Raw genomic sequence first — 6,780 nt, 5'->3', positions numbered from 1 at the left:
GGCGGCAGCACACACACATACCTGTCATACACACACACACACACACACACACACACACACACACACACACACACAGGCCTGAGCCACACAACCATGTGGTTCCCACCTCAGGAGAGGAGAGAGAGAGACTGAGAGAGACACACAGAGAGAGAGAGAGAGAGAGAGAGAGAGAGAGAGAGAGAGGGAGAGAGAGAGAGAGAGAGAGAGAGAGAGAGATTTGAGATTTAAGATTTTCTTTATTCACCTTTCAAAAACATACAGGTTATTTCATTTACTTCATAAGAAAAACAGAAACATCAAAATCTATTTTTTTTCAAAATATAGAAAATAAAAAACAACCTTAAAAATTAAGCACCAGCAGCCCTTGTTGCAAAGAACATAAAACTTCCCCAATACCCCAAATACTCATAAAAGCATCTACATTTTCAGTCAACTGGTAAAAAACAAACTCCAGCCTGAGGTGTGCTGCCAGCAATCCACACATCATTAGGAGTGGGTCTACTGACCCCTGACCCTGGATACAATTCTTTCTCGTTTTCCATATGGCCAGTTTCGCCACTCCTGATAAATAATTTAATAAAACATGTAAAAACCTTTTTGCCGCTGAATATCGTGGACCATAGATAAAAAGTTTAAAAGAAAAGACAGTTCCCAACCCCATAAAAAACTCCACCAGCTGACTAAAAATGCCCCTCAGTCTTGGACACTGGATGAAAAGGTGCTGTAAGGACTCCCCTGCTGAGCAAAACGGGCAGTCCTCAACTATGTCTGGGTTCAAGTGCACCAGATGTCTATTGGTGGCTATGGCCCCATGTATAATCCTCCACTGGAGGTCACCTGTCCGTTTTTCACAGGGGGACTTGTACAGGGACCTCCAGCAGCCTTTCGGGGAAGAGTCTGGAGCGAAGAACTCAGTCCACCTCGATGCCTCGATCCCCGCCAAGGAACCCAAGTGTGAGACCTTCACACAGCTGTAATATACCGCCTTCTTGCTTAACGTCTCAAATTCCCCCAACTCCGGGGTTGTAAAAGACAGTAGCCCCCCTCCTTCCTGCCACTCGCCAACAGCAGGGGAGACAAACAAAGGCGGAAACACATACTCCCACTCATCATCCCATTGGTCAGATAAAGTACGGTTTTCAGCAAAAGCTCTTAGGGGCTCCGGCAGGGATGCACAGACCTCCTCCACCAACCTCTCGAGTACTCTGACGGATCTGATGTGAGTTTTCTCTGCCAGCTGTTGTATGGATAAGGTCACCAAGTGGCCCAGTTTTACAACACCGGCCTCCCTCAGGCTGGACCGCAGGCTGGCAGAGGCCAGGATGGGTGTTCTTATGAGGGCATTATACAGCAATGGCTCCTCAAACAACCACATCCCAGGTGTCATTGCTGTACCTCTGTGGACCTTAAAAACTTGCCAAGCCTGCAGGACCGACGTATAGAAGGACGTCAGCCCAGTAAGGTCCACTAGCTCAAGCTGAAGCAGGAACAGCTGGTAATCATAGCCAAGGCGACCAGCCCTCCTCATCAGAAGACGGGCTGTATCCCGCCAGCTCATTCCAAAGTTGTAAATCATTCTTTGCGCTGCCTGCAGCCTGAAGGCCCTTATCCTGCCAGCAATGTCTATAAGGCCCTGCCCCCCTTCCTCCACTGGAAGGTACAATGCAGGGGCCTTAATCCAATGCTGGCCTGACCAGAAAAAACTCACCACCGTCCTCTGTATCTCCTCGACCAGGCCCCTTGGTGGAGTTAGAACGGTCAGTCTGTGCCATAAGGTCGAGGCGACCAAGTTGTTGACGACCAGAACTCTCCCCCTATATGACAGCTGTGGTAACAGCCATTTCCACCTAGACAATCTGGTGCACACCTTCTCCACAACACCTTCCCAGTTCTGCCTCTGAAACTCCTCCGTACCTAAAAACAAACCTAAAACCCTCATACCTGCTCTTCCCCATTTAAGCCCCCCCGGCAGACTGGGAGCTGCCCTATCCCGCCATTGTCCTACCTGCAAGGCCTCACTCTTCTCCCAGTTTACTTTTGCAGAGGAGGCCTTTTCATAAAGACCTAAAACCTCAACTAAAAACTCTACATCCCTCTGCTCTTTTATAAAAACACTCACATCATCAGCATACGCTGACACCACTAAGGGTGGGCTCTGTGGTAGCCCCGGTAGGGAGAGCCCTGTAAGACCATTCCTGAGTTTGTTTAAAAATGGTTCAATTACCAGGGAGTATAACATCCCAGAGAGGGGGCAGCCCTGTCTGATCCCCCTCTCCACAGGAATAGGACAGCTCAGCCCGCCCCCCACCTTAACCATACAAGACGCGTCCTTATACAATAATTTTATAAATGCTAAAAAGCCCTCCCCAAATCCAAAAGCCCTCAGTGTGGAAAATAAAAAAACATGGTCAACACGATCAAAGGCCTTCTCTTGATCAAGAGATAAAACACCAACATCCAAATCATACATTTTACACATATCTAAAACATCTCTCATTAAAAACAGATTGTCCATTATAGTCCTATCCGGGATGCAATATGACTGGTCTTTCTGCACCAGTATTCCCAGATAGACTTTTAGTCTGTTCGCCAACACCTTCGACAGCAATTTATAATCTGTGCATAAAAGTGCCACAGGTCTCCAGTTTTTAATCAGGGCCAAGTCTCCTTTTTTGGGGAGTAGAGAGAGTGCTGCCCGCCGGCAGGACACCGGTAAGACACCCCCCCTAACACACTCCTGTAGGACCTCCAAAAAGTCTGTCCTCAACCAGCTCCAGAAGTGTTTATAAAAGTCTGCAGGCAACCCATCTATGCCTGGAGCGCGACCAGGTGCTAACTGTCCCACAGCAGCAGTGAGCTCCTCTAGGCTGATCGTGGTGTCCAAGGCAGAGACCTCCTCCCTCCCCAACTGGGGCAATCCCTGCAGAAGCTCTGCTGAAGCTCCTGCATCGGAGTCCTCCGCCCTGTAGAGGGTAGTATAAAAGCCTACGGCATGCTTCCTCATCTCAGCCGGTTCGGTGGTCAACCTCCCATCTTGGAGCTGGAGGCATACCATCTGCTTAGTCTGAGCCACAGATTTTTCTAAATTAAAAAAGAAGGAGCTAGGTGCATCCATGTCTTTGATCCTCATAAAACGTGCCCTCACCATAGCTCCCTTCACCCTCTCACATAAAATCCTGCTGAGCTCTTTCTTTTTCTTATTTAAAAAATCCCCATCAAAACCCCCCCTGAGACCACCCTCAATGTCTTTGATCTCCTGCTCTAGCGTCTGAATGGCTGCCTTGACCCTACTGGTTGAGTGAGCAGTGTACTGCTGACAAAAAACCCGGATGTTTGTTTTCCCTACCTCCCACCACTGGCTTAAAGAGTCAAACTCTTCCTTCCTGCCCTTCCATATCTCCCAAAACATTTTAAATTTTTCACAAAATAAATTATCTTGTAATAATTTAACATTAAAATGCCAATAAAAACTACACTTTATGTTGGGGGAAAGATACAAGTCTATGGTGACGAGGTGATGATCCGTAAAACCAACAGGGTAGATAAAACTGTTCAATAATTTAGGGCTAAAAACACGTGATACATAAAACCTATCTAATCTAGCTGCACTAATGATCCCATCGTTTATCCTTACCCATGTGTACTGTCTAACTTGTGTATTCTTTATTCTCCATACATCCACTAAGTCTGCCTGTTTAATGATCCTAGACAACTGTGTGGAAGACTGTAGATGGGGTTCCTCACCGGTCCTATCTAGTGTGAAATCCACCGTGCAGTTCCAATCCCCTCCTAAAATGATGCATTCCTCCCGCCCACACTGCTGTAAGGAGTCCTTCAATTTTTTTAAAAAGGTCCAGTCTCTCTGCGCCCTGATTGGGAGCATAAATATTAATAAAACAAAAACTGACCTCACCAATCTCAGCCCTGACCATCTGAACCCGCCCCATTACTATTTCAACACTGGAAGTTACTTTTACAGCCATTCCAGGTGCGAACAACACAGCCACCCCAGCACTTGTATTAGTACCATGGCTTAAAAAATACTGACCCCTCCACATTAAACCCCACTCCACTTCGTTTTCTATGTTGCTGTGTGTTTCCTGTAAAAACAAAACATCTAATCTTTTTTGTTCACACAGTTCGGACACTAAAGCCCTCTTTTGTCTATCCCTCCCGCCATTCATGTTCAAAGAACCAACCCTTAACCCATGCATAGAGAAATTAGAGGCTGAAAACCAGTGAACAGACAGAGAAAACAGATGGAAAAGAAAACACACCAAGTGAAACAGCATCATATTTTCCATTTATTTAAATTTGCTCAATTTCTTTACCTTCACCTTCCTCATCGCGGTGACATGCTTTCGTAGCCTAAAACGTTTTTTTTCATCTAAGTCATCAAGACTAACCCGCTTTTGCAACGTCAGCACAGTCCTTATAAATTTCTCATTGTTGGGAAAATATTCATTCACCCTGTTCATTTTCTTTCCCTTTGTTGCATCAAGGAACATGTTAATTTCCTCCAACGTATACATGTCACCTTGTGAGTCAGCTACTGAAAATTCTGACTCAACGTCAGAAACAAAGTCCATCTCATCGTTATCGAGGACGAGGTTCTCATTGACGGGCGGCTCGGCCGCCTCTCCCTCACCCTGCTGTGCAGCCACCCCTCCGCTACCAAAACCACTCGCGACTGGGCAGTCTGCTCCTACTGCAGGTTTATCTGTCCCAGCGCGAACCTCCTGTTCTGCAGCCTCTACCGGCTCCCCCTGTTCTGCAGCCTCTACCGGCTCCCCCTGTTCTGCAGCCTCTACCGGCTCCCCCTGTTCTGCAGCCTCTACCGGCTCTACCGGCTCCTCCTGCCCTCCCTCCCCGCTCGGCCCTTCCCCTGCATTCATCTCGGCCTGCACATCACCCGCCGCCCGCTCCTCTTGTCCTCCCTGCCCACTCGTACTTGCCTCTGCCTCCCCCGCCCCGCTCTGCGCAGCACCCGGCTCCGCGCCGGCCCCCGGCCGCTGCCTGTGAGGACAGGCGGAGCGCTTGTGTCCTACGTCCCCACACTCAAAACACTTCATATTCCCAGAGCTCGCATAAACCATGTAAAAACCCCTATCATGTTTCACTCTGAAAGATACATCTAGCGACTGTGTGGGGGAAAGCAGAAACATGTACACCTGTCTCCTTAAGGACTGGACATGTCTTAGCTTCTCGTCCTTACACCCTAACCCGACACTTCTGAACCCACTCGCTATTTTCCCGAAACGCTGCAACTCTCTCTCCAGCGCTTCATTGGGTATAAACGGGGGGACACCTGAAATCGTGATCCTAGTTGACGGCTGGGCCAACGGGGAAACGGACACATATGAACCATTAATGACAATGCCATTCTCAACTAATTGATGAACAAAGCGCTCCTCCTTCAAAAAAACAACTACCGCTTTGTTCATCCGTGAAGCGAAAGTCAGATTACCATGCCCGACAACAGCGCCCACAATGAGTAGAACCTCCTCTACACTGACGCCCGGGTCTGACGGTATTCTTACTCCATGACGGAGGGAAACCGCCGACGTCCCCGCCTGGGACGCCATTAGCGCACAAACAAACAAAAAACTAACAAAAACCTAAACCCTAACCCCAACCCTAACCCCGCACAAACTAAAGAATATACGATCTGTACCATATAATAAAAAACTACATAAGAAAAAAGATCACAGAGAAAACATCGCAAAAGTCGCTCCCACCAAACACACTCCCACCAACCCGCACACTCACCAAACTTCCCAGCATGCAGAGAGAGAGAGAGAGAGAGAGAGAGAGAGAGAGAGAGAGAGAGAGAGAGAGAGAGAGAGAGAGAGAGAGAGAGAGAGAGAGAGAGAGAGAGACACAGCCGTTTCTAAGCTGCTTTATCGATAACTTGTCCCTCAGGATTACTCTTTAACAGCTTCTCTCCCATCGTGAATTATTAGCCCCCCCAGGCCTGGCCGTCTAGAACCTTCTCCTGCTGGAGGTATGGATTTCCTCTCCGCAGCAGCAGGAAGTGACAGATCATTGATCTGTGATATGACCATTCACCCCTTCTCTACACTGACAGGGCTTTGGAGAGCTGTTAGATGGATTGTGTTTGTGTGTGTGTGTGTGTGTGTGTGTGTGTGTGTGTGTGTGTGTGTGTGTGTGATGGATCAGTTCAGACATGTGTATTAGCTGTTGGATCTGCCCACCCAAAGTGAGACAGACAGAGATTTAGGTGAGAGCTTTTTATCATTACAGGAGTTGTCTCAGACACACGCACACAGAGGCAGCAGCAGGAGGCAGTCATTTAGGATTTATGTCTGCTTTTAACGTTCAATATCGTTACCCCCTCCATTCTCGTTTGTGCTACATAAGCAATATGACTTCAAATACTCCTTCTTTCTGAGTAGAGTGTGTGTGTGTGTGTGTGTGTGTGTGTGTGTGTGTGTGTGTGTGAGAGAGAGAGAGAGAGAGAGAGAGAGAGAGAGAGAGAGAGAGAGAGAGAGAGAGAGAGAGAGAGAGAGAGAGAGAGAGAGAGAGAGAGAGAGAGAGAGAGAGAGAGAGAGAGAGAGAGAGAGAGAGAGAGAGAGAGAGAGTAGACCGAAAACGTAGATTGTGTGATTGTGTGTGTGTGTCCTGTCCGTGTGTGCTGATTTTTACTTTGATTGTGTTTCACGTGAGAGGCTCCGAGGCCACATTTCAGGTCCGTCTCTCCTCCGTGTGTGGGCTCAATGGGCTCATCATCCTACACCCCACACCCCACACCGCTGGTGT

This window comes from Nansenia antarctica (assembly GCF_963989245.1).
Source record: "Nansenia antarctica genome assembly, chromosome: 1".
Taxonomy (NCBI): domain Eukaryota; kingdom Metazoa; phylum Chordata; class Actinopteri; order Argentiniformes; family Microstomatidae; genus Nansenia; species Nansenia antarctica.
The sequence above is the reverse complement of the archived record's forward strand: the minus strand, read 5'-3'. Positions refer to the sequence as shown.